The sequence below is a fragment of the Myotis nattereri genome (genome assembly GCF_964212035.1).
Source record: "Myotis nattereri genome assembly, chromosome: 9".
NCBI classification, from domain to species: domain Eukaryota; kingdom Metazoa; phylum Chordata; class Mammalia; order Chiroptera; family Vespertilionidae; genus Myotis; species Myotis nattereri.
The window spans coordinates 80152482-80169954 of NC_138084.1; the positions used below are offsets into that span (position 1 = coordinate 80152482).

At 44.0% G+C, this 17473-nt stretch overlaps 1 protein-coding gene across 4 annotated transcripts in view; it reads left to right on the top strand.

Annotated features, from left to right (window-relative positions):
* Positions 1 to 17473, top strand: part of RNF214 (ring finger protein 214) — a 60979-nt gene that overhangs the window by 38614 nt on the left and 4892 nt on the right. The window lies entirely within an intron of this gene.

The window sequence follows — 17473 nt, forward strand, 5'->3', positions numbered from 1 at the left end:
CAACCAGGTGGCAGCTCCTGCATTGAGCCTCTGCCCCCTGGTGGTCAGTGCACATCATGGCAACCGGTCATTCCACCATTTGGTTGGTTTACATATTAGCCTTTTATTATATAGGATGTCTCTTTACATGGTGTATATTTTTTCATCATTTACCTTCACCATATCTACATTTTGATTAGTTGGGTCTTTTTTTAAAACCTGACAATTGTGTTTTCATTAAAGGCTTTATTTATTTTATTTTTATTTAATGTAATTATTGATATGGTTCAATTTAGTTCTATTCTAATTCATTGAGTATTCTTTAAAATTTTATTTTAATTGCCCTTCCCCTCCAGAACATACATTTGTTACTTAAATTCGCTGACAACGTGTATCATAATGAAAAACTGCCTGCCTGCTGATTATTAGAAAGATTTGTGATTTTCTTGGATAAAGTATTTGGGAAATTCTCCTAGTCTTAATTGTAAAAACTTCAAATTATCGCTTAGATTTTTTTTTTTAATCTAAAACAATTTTAAAAAAATTTACAGCCCAGCCAGCATGGCTCAGTTGTTGAGCGTTGATCTATGAACCAGGAGGTCAAGATTCAATTCCCAGTCAGGGCACATGCTTGGGTTGCGAGTTTGATCCCCAGTGTATAGGAGGCAGTCAGTCAACGATTCTCATCATTGATGTTTCTATCCCTCTCTCCCTTTCTTTTTCTCTCTGAAATCAATAAAAAATTTTTTTAAATAAGTAAATATATAAAATTTTAGATATAATGTACATACAATAAAATACAATTATTTTAAGTTACATTTGATGAGGTTTTACAAATTAATCACACATAAACACAAACACAATCAAGAGATATCTCACACCCATTACCATAAAGTGTTCCCTTTCTTCCTTCTCAATCACTGTGCTTTCATCCCTCCATTCCCATGTAAGCCCTAATCTGCTCTCTCTGACTGTTGGCACTTATTTCTTCTAGAGATTTGTAACTAGCTTTTTTTACTCAATATATTTTGAGGTTCATTAACTCAAAATATATTGATAAACTCTATTAGTAGTTCATTTCTTTTTAAGACTCTATGTTTTTAGAGCAGTTTTAGATAGACAACAAATTTGAGAGGGAGGTAGACATTTCCTGTAGCCTCTGTGCCCCCCATACATGCCAGCCTGTCCATTATCAATATCACTCACTAGAATTGTACTTCTTTTTTTTTCTTTTTTTACCAAGGGTGAACCTAGGTGTACCGGTTAATAATGCAGATTTTTTTCAATAGATGGAGTTACACATACGTTGATATATATGTGATTTGATATGTATGCTATTTTGTTGTATTGACAACAAGCTTCAATACTTCATATGTCAGATTTTCTGAAGGTGTTAACATCATAGATATTTTTATGCTTAAGAATGTCGAATTTCGTGCCAAAAAAAGAGCATTTGCAGGAAGTTTTAATTCACTACTTTATTTTGAAGAAAAAGTTATCGTATTCTTTGGGAAGCTTATGGTGAACATGTTCCATCTCAAGATACCTGTGAGCGCGGGTTTAAACGCTTTAAAAGTGATGGTTTCCATGTGAAAGACAAAGAACGTCCAGGGCGACCGAAAAAGTTTGACGACCAATAAAAATTACAAGCATTATTGGATGCAGATGCGTGTCAAACTCAAAAACAACTTGCAGGAAGATTAAACGTTGCTCAGCAAACAATTTCCGATCATTTACAAGCAATGCGAAAGATTTTAAAGGAAGGAAAATGGGTGCCACATCAACTGAACAAAAGACAAATGGAAAACAGAAAAGTCATCAGTAAAATGTGCTTTAATGGCACGAAAGAAGGTCTTTTGCATCGAATTGTGACTGGCGATGAAAAGTGGGTTTATTTTGAGAATCCCAAACGCACAAAATCATGGGTTGATCCAGGTTAACCATCAACATCGACTTCAAGGCCAAATCGCTTCGGAAAGAAGACAATGCTCTGCGTTTGGTGGGATCAGGAAGGTGTGGTGTACTATGAGCTTCTAAAACCAGGTGAAACCGTTAATACTAATCGCTACCAACAACAAATAACCAATTTGAACCACGCTTTGCTCATGAAACAACCAGAATATGCCAGAAGACACGGCAAAGTAATTTTGCTTCATGATGATGCACCATCACAAACTTCAAAACCAGTTAAAGACACGTTAGAAGATCTTGCCTGGGAAGTATTAACCACCCACTGTATTCACCAGACCTTGCTCCTTCAGATTCCCACTTGTTCCGATCGATGGCACACGCGCTTTCTGAGCAGCACTTCAAAACATATGAAGAAGTGGAAAGCTGGGTCTCTGAATGGTTTGCCTCAAAACAAGAAAAGTTCTATTGGGACAGTATCCAAAAATTACCTGAACGATGGGGAAATGTGTAGCTAGCGATGGACATTACTTTGAGTAAAGCACTTTTGATGTTTCTCTTGAAATTATTGTGTTTTCTTTGATGAGAAAATCCACCATTATTAACCGGTACACCTAGTATATCTGCTTTTGGTGAGGTGTATGCTAAGGTCTTTGGCCAATTTTTAAATCTGGTTTCTTATTTTCTTATTGCGGTGTTTTGTAGCTCCCAATTTTATGGTAGCTCTCTTTTTTTATTTTTTTGTTTCTGAGCTGGCAACCCTGCAAGGTTTCTATCTCAGTTTTAGTCATCAGCGTAGAGCTGGTTGGGATTTCCCCTTAGACAAATGACCACTAAAAAACAAAACAGGAAACTACAGTGATATTCCAAGTGATCTTCCAAGTGCTGGATCTTCTCCAGTTTTTGCCTGGTTCTTGTGTGCTCTGCAGTGCCTTCAAGTAGATGCTTTTTTACATTTCGTTTAGAATTTATAGTTTTTGATCTGCAGGATGTTGGTCTGTTCCAAGCAACCCTGCCCTTATTGGAAGTGGACCTCTCCAGATTTCATTTTTAGGGGGTACCCCTGGTTGTATTAAGTTAAATGGGCCAAATTGCAGATAAATTGGTGTCAGGAAGACAGAGTTTCAGCAAGATGTAAAATGAGGGCGTGATCTGTGTGGCAAAGGAACCAAAAGGAGGGCTATTCTGAGGCGGGGTGGATGCGATGTGTTGATTGTGAGAGAAGAGGTGCAGTGCCGGTGAGATGCCTGGGATGGCAGAGATGGTGAACGTTGGAAGTGGAGCAGGTTTAGGGCAGTGCTTTTGGGGTGGAGGTTGTAAATTATTTTTATTTAGAACAGAGAGAGCCCTAGCTTTTGTGGCTCAGTTGATTAAGTGTTGTCCTATGCACTGAGAGTTCACTGGTTCAATTCCCAGTCAGGGCAAGTGCCCAGGTTTTAGGCTGTATCTCTCGTAGGGAGTGTGCAGGCATCAGCTGATCAATGTTTCTTTCTCATCAATATTTCTCCCTCTCCCTTCCCCTTTCTCTTAAAAAAAGAAATCAAAACATTTTCTTACAAAAAGTCAGAGAGAGAGAAGGAAGGGAGGGGAGGAATGGAGGAAGACGAGAGAGAGAGAGAGAGAGAAAAAAACATTGATCAGTTGCCTCCTCATATAGACCCCTAACTGAGGTTTGAACCTGCAGCCGAGGTATGTGCCCTGACTGGGAATTGAACCAGCAATCTTTTGGTGTACAGGAGGAATCTCCAACTGAGCCACATTGGCCAGGACAGTTTTTTTTTTGTTTGTTTTGTTTTAACTCAGTTTTATGGAGTTATAGTTTATATATGATAAAATTCACCTATTTTAAATTAGGAGTTTTGACATATATGGTCATGTAACTACCACCCCAATCATGCTGTAAAATACTTCCATTTCCTACAAAATTCTTTCATGACTCTTTGGCATCCATTGCGTCCTCCACCTTCAGCCATTGGCAACTGCTCTGCTTTCTCTCACTATAGTTTTGCCTTTTCTGGAACTTCATGTAAACAGAATTATACAATATACTAGTTGCCTGGTGCACATTAAAAGGGGATTAACTAGAGGAAATATTTTAATATTGCTATTTGCCCTTTCTCTAAATAGAAGTGTCAGAGATGAAAGAAAATTAGTAAAATGTATATGAAAATCTTCCTCCTGTCTGGGGTGCACCACGGGACCCAGAGTCAAGTCCCCGCCCACCACGTGTGCCTCAAAATGGCGCCAGACCCAGACCCAGCCGGCCACCCCTCCCCCCATTGGGCTAGATCCAGACCCAGCCAGTCCCACCCTTGTCAAGCCCTGCCAGGCGGCAAGGCGCAGCCTCAGGTCCCCTGGCCCAGTGTTGGGGTGGGGGGCATGGCCTGAGGTCCCCTGTCAAGCCCTGCCGGGTAGGGGCCGCGGCCTGGTGTCCCCTGTCAAGCCCCACAGGGGCGAGGGGGGCGTAGCCTCAGGTCCCTGATTGCTTGTTAAGGCTTGTTACAGGAACTCAGCCTCCACTCTGTTTGCAGCCATCTTGTGTTACGAAACGCCCCTCCCTCCCTGCCCCCCTCCATCCTCCCACCCCGCCTCTGCTGTGGGCGCCGCCATCTTTGTGGCAGAGTGACTGTGAATGTGCACATTCCCTCTTTATTATATAGGACTAGAGGCCTGGTGCTCGAAATTCGTGCAGGGGGGCGGGGAGGGTATGTCCCTCAGCCCAGTCTGCACCCTCTCCAATCGGGGAACCCTCAAGGGATGTCCGACTGCCCGTTTAGAGATGTCTGACTGCCCGGTGTGGAATCGGGCCTAAATGGGCAGTCAGACATCCCTCTCACAATTTAGGACTGCTGGCTCCCAACCATTCACCTGCCTGCCTGCCTGATTGTCCCTAACCACTTCTGCCTGCCAGTCTGATCAGTCCCTAACCACTCCCCTGCCAGCCTGATCGACACCTAACTGTTCCCCTGCCGGCCCGATTGCCCCCAACTGCCCTCCCCTGCTGGCCTGGTCCCCCCCAACTGCCCTCCCCTGTAGGTCTGTTCCCCCCCCCCCAAATGCCCTCCCTGCTGGCCTGGTCCCCCCCAACTGCCCTCCCTGCAGGCCTGGTCCCCCCCAGCTGCCCTCCCCTGCTGGTCTGGTCCCCCCCAACTACCCTCCCCTGCATGTCTGGTCCCCCCGAGCTGCCCTCCTCTGCAGGTCTGGTCCCCCCCAACTGCCCTCCCCTACAGGTCTGGTACCCTCCCAACTGCCCTCCCCTGCTGGCCTGGCCCCCCTCAACTGCCCTCCCCTGCTGGCCTGGTCCCACCCAACTGCCTTCCCCTGCTGGCCTGGTCCCCCTCAACTGCTCTCCCCTGCTGGCCTGGTCCCCCCTCAACCGCCCTCCCCTGCAGGCCTGATCTTCCCCAACTGCCCTCCCCTGCTGGCCATCTTGTGTTCACATGGGGGTGGCCAGCTTTGTGTTGGAGTGACGGTCAATTTGCATATTACTCTTTTATTAGATAGGATAGCCTTTTGTGTCTGTTTAGGATAAAACTTGTGATTCATCCATGCTGTTGCATACATCAGCAGTAATTTATTACTTATTGCTGTGTAGTGGTCCATTATAAAAGTATACCAAATTAGTTTGTGTGCTCACTATTTGATGGACATTTGTGTTTCCATTTTTTGTCTATTATAAAGCTGCTCTGAATATTCAAGTACAAGTTTTTATGTGGACATGTTTTCCTTTCTCTTGGGTAAATGAATGCTTAGGAATAGGAATACTGGACTATATGTGCTGAACTTTATAAGAAATTGCCAAACCTTTTTCAGAGTTGCTTACTATAGTATTTGTATTCCCACCAGCAATGTGTAAGTATTGCAGTTATTTCATACCATCGCCAGTACTTGGTATTACCAGTCTTCTTAGTGTTAGCTTTTCTAATACATGTTTAATGATATTATGATTTTGATTTGAATTTTGGTGATGAATATTGATGTGGAGCAACTTTTCATGATGTGGAGCATCTTTTCATGTGCTTATCTGCCACTTGTCTTTTTTGTTTGTTTTGTTGTTAATCCTCACCCAAGGGTATTTTTCCATTGATTTTTAGAGAGAGAGGGAAGAAGGGGGAGGGAGGGGGAGAGAGAGAAATCCATGTGAGAGAGACACATTCGATTGGTTGCCTCCCACACAAGCCCTAGCTGGGGCTGGGGATTAAACCTACAATCCAGGTATGTGTGTTTGACCGAGGATCAAACTTGAGACTCAGCCTTTGGTCTGCAGGCTGATGCTCTAACCATTGAGCAGCAGACCATGGTGCCATTTGTCATGCTTTTATAAAGTATCTATTCAAGTATTTTACCCATTTGAAAAAAACAAAAATGTTGTTTTCTTGAGTATTTTATTAATAATCTTTTTTATCAGATGGGCGTTTTGCAAATACTTGCTCCTAACCTGTGACTTGCCTGTGCATTTTATGCCACTGTCTTTTGAAGTGCAAAAGTTTAAATTTTGATAAAGTTCAGATTACCTTTTTTTCTTGCATGGTTCACACAGTTTGTGTCCCAAGAAATCTTTGTCTAACCCTGTGGCCGGCAAACCGCGGCTCGCGAGCCACATGCGGCTTTTTGGCCCCTTGAGTGTGGTTCTTTCACAAAATACCACGTGTGGGCGCGCACATACAGTGCGATTGAAACTTCGTGGCCCATGCGCAGAAGTCGGTATTTTGTGGAAGAGCCGGTATTTTGTGGAAGAGCCATGCTCAAGGGGCCAAAGAACCACATGTGGCTCACGAGCCACAGTTTGCTGACCACTGGTCTAACCCAAAACAAAAATCAATTTAGTTAGAAGAATGACATCATTTACATTTTTGTAAGTGTCTTTAATGGAAGAAGCTTAATTCTCCTGACTCCTTTTACTGTTTAATCTATTGTAGTATGTTTTGGTTAAATTATATGAAGAAAATCTGGTGATAAATGCAGATCTGTAGTTGGAAAAGCGAAGAGTATTTTATTTTATTAATTTAAGAACCAGTAACTTTATTTGAAGTAATGGTAAAACTTGTTTTGCAAGGGCAATATGGCAACATGCATGCTCGGCACGGTGACAAGGGGAAGTCACCCCATGGCTATCAGGAAGGCAGTCCAGGCTCAGTTCTTGCTGGAACCGAGAGTGAGCATGTCAAAGGGGTACTCTGCCAGGCTGGATGTCGGGCTCCCAGCTTGCGCAGTTCGCTGATCCTGACTCCCCAGTTGTAGATGAACTTCACATCCTGGCGCAGGCAGGCATCGTTCTTGTTGGTGGCCAGCTGGTGCAGATTGAGCGGCTCTGGTTCACCACCCTCGCCACCTGTAAGGTGCTTTTCATGGCTTTCAGGCCGCTCTCCCACTGGTTGTAGTCTGGCCTCCTGATATCTCGCAGGCAGAACTGACCCCCTCACTGGTTCTGCAGCCTCATCCATGTCTGGGCTTGCTCCCACTCCTCCCTCGACTGCCACAGGAAGAAGGCCTGGTCCAGGAGTCGAAATAGAAGGCAGTGGACGTGTACACGTAGGAGGCGAGCTCCAAGTGGATCTGGGGGTTGGTGGAGGCCTCGCAGTTGGCATGGTAATTCTGGCGCACTTGGGAGATGGGCCTCAGCACCAGGCGCGGGAAGCATGGGTGGAGGCGCAGGGGCCATGGCCGGAAGCATAGGTAACAGGTTTTCCGGGGGTGGCCCTCTGGCCATGAAGGTCAACAGAGCCTCATGGCAAGGGCTGCGTGGCGGGCTGCGGAGTGGGCAGTGGTGCTGGGAAGGCAGTGGCTTCTCTGGAGACAGATCGTTCCCATGGTGGTAGATGAGGGCAGCCGGAAGTTGAGTCAGCGGTGGTGGTGGTGGGGACCTCGAAATGTCCCTGGGGCACCCTACCAGGGGGGCCGGAGACAGGGCTTCTCTGGTGTTAGGCTGCAGGCAGCTGACGGTTGGCTCTGGTGGAGGGAAGAGTATTTTAAGAGCCTTTGGGATAATTGTGGATATTCTTTGATAGTACCCCAGAACTTGACAGATGATAATTTCTTAAAGGTTAATTGCATTGAATATTCTGAAACCACACCAGTGAACTTTTTGTATGGTTACAGTAAAATCCATATGTTTGCCTTATACTTTGAATGGATATTTTAAGTTTGTTATACAGGGAAGGAAAATCTTTTACATCTACTCTTAGGTTCAACATCCAAGGCTGTGAATTAAATTGACAAAAGACAGAATAATAGGAGGGGGAAAAAAACAGTTTACATGTGCTATGTGAGCTCAGTAATGAATAACTGAAAGGGGTGGTTAGAATGTGGGGTGTATATACCATCTTAACCCTTTTTGGTCCAACGTGGAGGCTGACTCGACAGACCAGGCGCTAGGAGCAGGTCCAACGTCGAGGCTGAGGTCGACACCGCAAACCGGTTCAACATTCAATCCCGTCAATTAATTTGGACCAGACTGTTTGAATTCCAAAAATAAAATTGGACCGCAAAGGGTTAAAAGGTGAAGGGGAGAGGTGAGAAAGGCACTTAGGGCAAAACAAATGACTTCTTAGGGATGGAGAGAGAGCACTTATAGGACTTTGTGGAAAGATAAATGGGTTTTCAGGAGAACAAACAAGATAAAAAGTTTGTGATAGTATTTAATCTATACTGTGGGTGGTTTTTCTCTCTCTTTTAGAGCCATAAAACTTTCCTGGAGAAGGGATCTAGGGCAGTTTTTATTTGCATTCTCTCCTCAGAGTAAAACTGCCCTAAGAGGAATTTATAATAGCCTTATTTCCCTGAAGTTGCTGTTTTAGTCAGTTAAAGGAAGCTCCCAGAGGCTTTTTTTCTACATCTGTTGAACCTTGAATGTCTTCAGCTTAAGATCATCTTTCTTCCAATTCAGGGGTTGCAGGTGGGTCCCAGTGTTGATTTGGTAACACAGTGCATTGATAGTTTAGAAAACATTGGTTCAGAGTTACTCAGATCTTCCAAGTGTTGGCACATTTCATTTTATAATATTTAAAGAATCACATTAGTTATATCAGCGATTGTCCTCTCACGGCACACATAAACTAATAACTAAAATTATGCAGCACACCAAAAAACATTTTTTGCTGATCTGAGAAAAAATAGGTATAATTTTGATTTAACAGAACAGCTATTGTGTTGGATTTTGTCTTTTTTTTTCTTTGACAGTCTAAGGCAGCGGTTCTCAACCTGTGTGTCGCGACCCCTTTGGGGGTCGAACGACCCTTTCACAGGGGTTGCCTAAGACCATCGGAAAACACATATATAATTACATATTGTTTTTGTGATGAATCACTATGCTTTAATTGTGTTCAATTTGTAACAATGAAATTGGGGGTCACCACAACATGAGGAACTGTATTAAAGGGTTGCAGCATTAGGAAGGTTGAGAACCACTGGTCTAAGGGAAAAAAGATCAGTGTCCCTAACTAAATAGTCAGGTATTACACGTTTAAAAATTCTTGTGGCACTCTGGTTGAAAATCACTGGTGTCTATCACTATTGATGTTATCAGAATAGTCTTTATAGGTAGTGGGAAGCCTTCAAGCTCCCAATGGCTGGTATAGATTTTTTAAATTCTAAGTTTTGCTTGAAAGCATTAATTTTATTATTATTAATACTGTCAGTTGTTTTCCTTGAAATAACAATGAGTTCATTTATTTTCAAGAATATGTCTGCCAAATTCTCAAGTTCAAATAGCCATAATTTTCCTACCAGTTGTCCTTTAAAGTAAAATAGTATCTCCATGAAAAAAGATTAGCTCAGCTCACAGCTCAGATTGTCTCACAAGTGTTTTCCTTGAGATAAACACTTTGGCATGTAGCATTTCATCAGATCAGAACATTAAAAAGATGTTTCCTTAAGGGTTGAGATTTAATAAGCATTGTTTGTCTTGTCTCCCCCCCCCCCCCCCAACTGCAAGTATATGGCAGTAAAGAATACAGTGGTTAGTGATATAATTTGATGGCATTGCCTGATTTTGTATGGTGCCAGTTTATTTTGTTTTATTTATTTACTAGTAGCCTATCGTGCAATATTGCGCGTAGTAGGCCACCCACCGCTTCCCTGCAGCCAGGAGCCGCGCCGCTTCCACGGGAGCCGGGAGGGAGCCGTGCAGCGTCCACGGGAGCCGGGAGGGACCAGCGCCGCTTCCGCGGGAGGCGGGCCCGCCATCTCCTCTCTGGGCCTGCACTTGGCCACAGAGGCTGTGGGCCAGCCCGCCCCGCCCCCCCCGCCCCCCCCCCCCCCCCCCCCCCCGTCCCTGTGTGTCCGCTCCGGCTTTGGGGGACCGGCCCATGCCAGGGTGCGGTGGCTCGCCGGTCCCCCTGACTCTGTCTCCGTCTCCGCTCCAGGCCTCACCTGCGCACGCAACTTCCTTCTGTCTGGTTGTGACCCGTTATGGCATCCCGGCCCCGTTTTTGTGTGTGTGTGTTTGTGTGTGTATATATATATATATATATATATATATACACACACACACACACACATATATATATATATATATATATATATATATATACACACACATATATATACATACATATATATTTACATTTATATTTGTAAATTGACCTTTCATCTAAATTTATTTACTATTTCTGAGAGTTTATCTGTATATTTATTTCAGGTTGTATACATGGACAATCTTGTGTGAATAATTTTAAAGTTTTTATTTCTTTTCAATCTTTATGCTTTTCATTTCCTTTTTTATTGTTTAAAGTATTACATATGTCTCCTTTACCCCCCCCCCCCCATTAACCCCCTCTCCCCACCACTCCCACCCCTAAGGGCAAGCCCCCACTGCTCCAGTGTCTATGTTCATTGGTTATGCTAATATGCATGCATACAAGTCCTTTGGTTGATCTCTAACCACTCCCCCCTTCTGTGCCAATATTTTTTTAAAAATATATTTTATTGATTTTTTACAGAGAGGAAGGGAGAGGGATAGAGAGTTAGAAACATCAATGAGAGAGAAACATCAACCAGCTGCCTCCTGCACACCTCCTACTGGGGATGTGCCCGCAACCAAGGTACATGCCCTTGACCAGAATCGAACCTGGGACCCTTCAGTCCGCAGGCCGATGCTCCGTCCACTGAGCCAAACTGGTTAGGGCTGTGCCAATATTTTTTATCCACTATAGTTTTTATACTGTATTGCACTATAAGGATCAGCACAGTGGTTCTAGGATAAAACATGAGATTCAGAAGTTACTCAGTTTGTATTATGTGAGCATCACTTGTATTTGTTGCCAAGAATTCACACACAACATCATCTTTAGTGATGAGTTGGTGCCAACACTAGATGAATATAAACAAAATAGCAAGTCTAGTCAGATCAGTAGATTTGTTTATTTGTAAAGCAAAATTACAAATTCCACAGATAAAATCTTAACTAAGTTCTTCAGATTTCCAGCAAAATCTATTTTTTAAATAGATTTTTGATTGATTTCAGAGAGGAAGGAAGGGGGGAGAGAGAGAGAGAAACATCAGTGATCAGAGAGAATCATCGATCCGCTGCCTCCTGCATGCCCCACACTTGGGATCAAGCCTCCAATCTGGGCATGTGCCCTGACTGGGAATCGAACCAGCAAACCTCCAGGTGATAGGTCAACCCTCAACCAACTGAGCAACACTGACCAGGCTTGAAAAAATTTCTTTTAGATATTATTGCAAAGCAAACAAAAAGTATTTGTTTCTACCAAGATGCATGAAGAACTTTGAAATTTTACAGCAGTGATTTATTGGACAATAAGAGATTATAAAGATTACTAGAGACCCGGTGTATGAAATGTGTGCACAGGGGGTGGGGTTGGTTGTCCCTCAGCCTGGCCTGCACCCTCTCCAATCTGGGACCCCTTGGGGGATGTTGGGATCGGGCCTAAACCGGCAGTCGGACATCCCTCTCACAATCTGGGACTGCTGGCTCCTAACCACTTGTCTGCCTGCCGGCCTAATCATCCTAACCCAGGGGTGGGCAAACTTTTTGACTTGAGGGCCACAATGGGTTCTTAAACTGGACCGGAGGGCCGGAACAAAAGCATGGATGGAATGTTCGTGTGAACTAATATAAATTCAAAGTAAACATTACATAAAAGGGTACAGTCTTTTTTTTTTTTTAGTTTTATTCATTTCAAACGGGCCGGATCCAGCCCACGGGCCGTAGTTTGCCCACGGCTGCCCTAACCACTCCTCTGCTGGCCTGATTGATGCCTAATTGCTCCCTTGCCGGCCTGGTCGCCCCCAACTGCCCTCCCCTGCAGGCTTGGTCACCCCTAACTGCCCTCCCCTGCCAGCCTGGTTGCCCCCAACTGCCCTCCCTTGCAGGCCTGGTCACCCCTAACTGCCCTCCCCTGCCAGCCTGGTTGCCCCCAACTGCCCTCCCTTGCAGGCCCAGTCACCCCCAACTGCCCTCCCCTGCTGACCTAATCGCCCACAACTGCCCTCCCCTGCCGGCCATCTTGTGGTGACCATCTTTGTGGCGGCCATCTTGTGATGACATCGCACGATGCCACCTAAGCTTTTATTATATAGGATAGCAAGTATTGCTAAAGATTGCTAGGAAGACTACAACAGAAAAATTGAGAAAGAAAAAAAATTGAGAGATTAAATTATACCCTAAATCTATCTTAGAAAACATAAGAACACAGAAGCATATATTTCATTAGCTGTCATAGAGATGATAATATCACTTGTCTTGTGGTCTAAGAAAACTCCATTATAGACTCATGAAAGAATGAGAAAAAGGTAAATAATTTTAATTATGAAATTAGTTATTGCTTCATAGACCAGGCCTTCAAAGGATGGGTGTTAGGCACCATGAGCTATGTTTTGCAAACTGCTATTCTAAATGATTTCTTTCATACCTAGGGTTTCTACTACTGTCTCTATGCTAGTGACACTCATTTGTATCCCCAGCCCAGACTATACCAAGTGTTGGACTTGTATACCCAGTGCCTGTTCCCTTAGCTTGGTGCTCTTTTACTGATTTGGCCTTTGCACATGCTATTTGTTCTGCCCCAAATTTTCTTGTTTCTTTAACCCAGAAAACTACTAGATTGTGAGCTTCTTGCGGGCAGGGACTGGCTACCTTATACCCCCAGATTTTAGCAGAATGCCTATCACTAGTCTGCTCAGTAAATGTTGTTGAATTAAATTGAATCAAGGAAGAATTGTAGCCTCAAGAACAATAAATTTACAGTTCATCCAGGGTAATGTTTTCTGCTTTATGTCTGATCTCATTCATTCTATATTGGTTTGTATCAGCTTCAGTTTCAGAGAATTGAATTTCATAACCTACTCCATATTCAGGACAGCTAACTCCTATAAAGTTACCCAGCAGTTCCTTTTGCCTTGTCTAGAGAGTAATGTATTCTGAAAGGAAGGTATTTGGGGCTGGCCTTCAACATAATTTTTAGTTTTCTCTCTGACCACTGAGAATATCACAAAACACTTAGCATCTGCTTCTCTCTTTTAAAATCACCTGATTTCGCCCTTCCTGGTTTGGCTCAGTGGATAGAGAGTCGGCCTGGGGACTGAAGGGTCCTGGGTTCGATTCTGGCCAAGGGCACATGCCTGGGTTGCAGGCTCGATCCCCACTAGGGGACATGCAGGAGGCAGCCAATCAATAATTCTTTCTCATCATTGATGTTTCTATCTACCTCTCCCTCTCCTCTTTCCTCTCTGAAATCAATAAAAATATATATATATATAAATAAATAAATAAATAAAATCACCTGATTTCTACCAGAACTTGTGGTGGAACAAGTGTATACTACATTTATTTTAGTTTCTCTGAAGGAAGATGTTTTTGAAAAATACTTAATGATACAGAAAAATACATGAGGCTGAAAGAGTAAGATAAATATCTTTTTATTGTTTTATTGCTTAAAGTATTACAAAGAGTGTTATATATGTCTCCTTTTTTTTCTCCCCTTGACACTCCCCTAGCCTCCCATGCCCCTCAGTGTCTTGTGTCCATTGGTTATGCTCGTATGCGTGCATACAAGTTCTTTGGTTGATCTCTTACCCCCCCACCCACCTCCCTACCCTCCCCAGCCTTCCCGCTGTAGTTTGACAGTCTGTTCGATGTTGCTCTGCCTCTGTATCTATTTTTGCTCATCAGTTTATAATGGTCTTAATTATCCATAAACGAGTGAGATCATGTGGTATTTTTCTTTCATTGACTGGCTTATTTCACTTAGCATAATGCTCTCCATTTCCATCCATGCTGTCGCCAATGGCAAAAATTCCTTCTTTTTTACAGCAGCATAGTATTCTGTTGTGTAGATGTACCACAGTTTTCTAATCCATTCATCTGCTGATGGGCACTTAGGCTGTAAGATAAATATTGCAGTCTTTGTTGAGAAACATACAATGGATTTGTACATTATATATCTACTAGAGGCCTGGTGCACGAAATTCGTGCACTAGGTCGGGGACGGGGGTCCCTCAGCCAAGCCTGTGCCCCCTCGCAATCCGGGAGCACTCAGGAGATGTCTGACTGACAGGCAGCCGGCCTAAGCTGGCAGTCAGACATCCTTAGCACTGCCATGGAGGCGGGAGCCTCTCCTGCCACCACCACTGTGTTCGCCAGCCATGAGCCCAGCTCAGGGCTTCTGGCTGAGTGACACTCCCCCTGTGGGAGCTCACTGACCACCAGGGGCAGCTCCTGCGTCGAGCGTCTGCCCTCTGGTGGTCAGTGCACATCATAGCTACCAGTTGTTCCGCCGTTCGGTTGATTTGCATATTAGCCTTTTATTATATAGGATAATATAAAACCCTAAGCGACTGGTCTACCGTTCTACTGTTTGACCGGTCGCTATGACATGCACTGACCACCAGGGGCAGACGCTCAATGCAGGAGCTTCCCCCTGGTGGTCAGGGCGCTCCCACAGTGGGAGCACCGCTGAGCTGATGGGCGCCAGATGCTGGGCTCATGGCTAGCGAGCGCAGCTGCGGCAACATGAGCCTCTCCTGCCTCCTTGGAAGCGGTATTGAGCTGCCAGGGCGTGGTGCCCGGCCCGGGTTCGGACTCCTCCCCAGCCACCTGCCACTTCGTGCACTACTACATTCCTCAGGGGATGTCAGACTGTCGATTTCAGCCCGAACACCACAGGTTCCTGGCCGAAACCAACAGTCCGGCATCCCCCAAGGAGTCCTGGATTGCGAGAGGGCGCAGGCCAGGCTGAGGGACCCCACCAGTGCACGAATCCATGCACTGGGCCTCTAGTCTATATAAAACCCTAAGCAACCAGTCAATGTGCACTATTTGGGGGCAGATGCTTAATGCAGGAGCTGCCCCCTGGTGGTCTGTGCATTCCCACAGCAGGAGCGCCGCTCAGCTGACCTACAGGCGCCAGACACTGGGCTCACAGCTGGCGAGCGCAGCTGTGGCAGTGCAAGCTTCTCCCGTCTCCACAGCAGTGCTACCAAGCAGGGCCAGGATGAGTGGGAGTGGTGTAGTGCCCGGCCCTGGGCTCAGGCTCCTCCCAGCCACCTGCCGCTTTGTGCACTACTACATCCCTTTGGGGATGTAAGACTGCTGGTTATGAGAGGGTTATGAGGGCTCAGGCCAGGCTGAGGAACCCCACCGGTACATGGATCCATGCACTGGGCCTCTAGTACTTACATAAATATCTATTTGAAAAGACTGGAAAAAAGTATAACAATGGTTCCTCGTTAGTAGTGTAATTGTGAGAAATTGAGTTAAGAATACTTAAAAAAAGTATTTTTTTGATACATCCCATGTTTTAGGCACTATATTAAATTCTTTATGTGTGTTTTCTCAGGGAACTCTCCCATGAATCCTGTGATATAGGTACTACTCATTTTTCAGATGAAACTGAGGCCTAAGAAAGATTAACTTATCTAGGTTTATACAACCAATAAATAGAAGAGTTAAAACCTTTGTGTTATATTCTTTGTTGTTGTTGTTGTTAATCATCACCCGAGGATATTTCTCCATTGATTTTTAGAAAGAGTGGAAGGGAGGGAGAGAGAAATAGCAATGTGAAAGAGACATGTCAATTGGTTGCCTCCCACACAAGCCCCAAACAGGCCTGGGGATCAAGACTTGCATCAAGGTACATGCCCTTGACCAGAATTGAACCCGGGACTCTTCAGTCCAAGAACCGATGCCCTATCCACTGAGCCAAACAGGCTAGGGCTTTATATTCTTTGTTTTGTATTTCTAAACTTTTTATAATTTGTATTATTTACCTGATCAAAAATAAAATTAATTTTTAAATTATGATGCAAACATTGGGGTCTACAATAAGTCAGGCTTCTGGTAGGATTTATTCATTTGAACTGTTGATTCCCTGAACTAGCTATTAAAATAATAGAAACATGGGACTTGAAAGAAATTCAATGAAGCATTTAAAAAGTTACGATAGCCCTGGCCGGTGTGGATCAGTTGATTGGAGCGTCATCCCATGCACCAGAAGGTCAAGGGTTCAATTCCTAGTCAGAGCACATACCTAGGTTGTGGGTTCCATCTCTAGTTGGACGTATCTCTAGTCAGACGTATGTATCTCTCTCACATCGGTGTTTCTTTCTCTCTCTCTCTCTCTCTCTCTCTCTCTCTCTCTCTCTCTCTCTCCCTCTCCCTCTCTCCCTCTCTCTCTCTCTCCCCCTCCTTCCCTCCCTCCCCCCTTCCCCTTCTTCCCTCTCTAAAATCAATAAAAAAATAAGTAAAAATAAAAAGTTACAATAGACTCAGTGCACTGTTTCTATTCTACCGAGGATTTCTTTTTACTATCTAGGGAACTGATTTTTTTCTAGCATGGGTTGCAGGTAGTAGTACTCTTTAGTGAAATGAAATCTGGTATATGTTACAGGTTAGTTAACATATAAGGCTGGGCATTTTTATGATTTTTTAAAGTTGTTTGCTAGCAGTTGTTGTTGTTGTGGTTGCTAGTAGTCCCTTTTGTCTTGTTGGATCCAATGAAGTAGATGTGGCCAAATGCCCAAAGGAAAAGCTGTGTGTGTGAATATGTGGAATGTCTCCATGGACATGGTAGAAGGATTTTTCTAATATAAGTGTCTATCTGTCATTGACAAATGTATTTAATGAAGTTAGAGATATTCAGTGAGCATCTATAATCTTCAAGGATAACATTGATCAAAGAAGGCAACTAATGTTTACCTATAATTATCTTTGTCAAAGAGTGACTGGTAGGCTAAAGAAATCATGGATTGACCCCACAACGTATTTTACATATTCTTATGCTAAGAGAATTTTGACTTCTCATATAGCTTTTAACTTGAGGACTTTGTGTTATAGCAGGAAAACACATCTACTGTAAACCTTTGTCTAAATAACTATTAGAGAATTTTTCCTCTGGCAGGAAGTTAGTTTGAGGAGCACAACACATGGGGATTAAGGAAGAAAATGCCCACCTAGTCATTTCTGTTACATTAAATAGACCTTGTTAGTAGAGGGGCAGACTCCTGTTAGTGAATCAGTGAGTATGTGTATGACACATACACACGCACAAACACACCAGTACTTTATCTGTGAAGCAGAGCACAGGATGTGTGGAGCATGGGCCAAGCGAAAGAAGGGACTGCGATA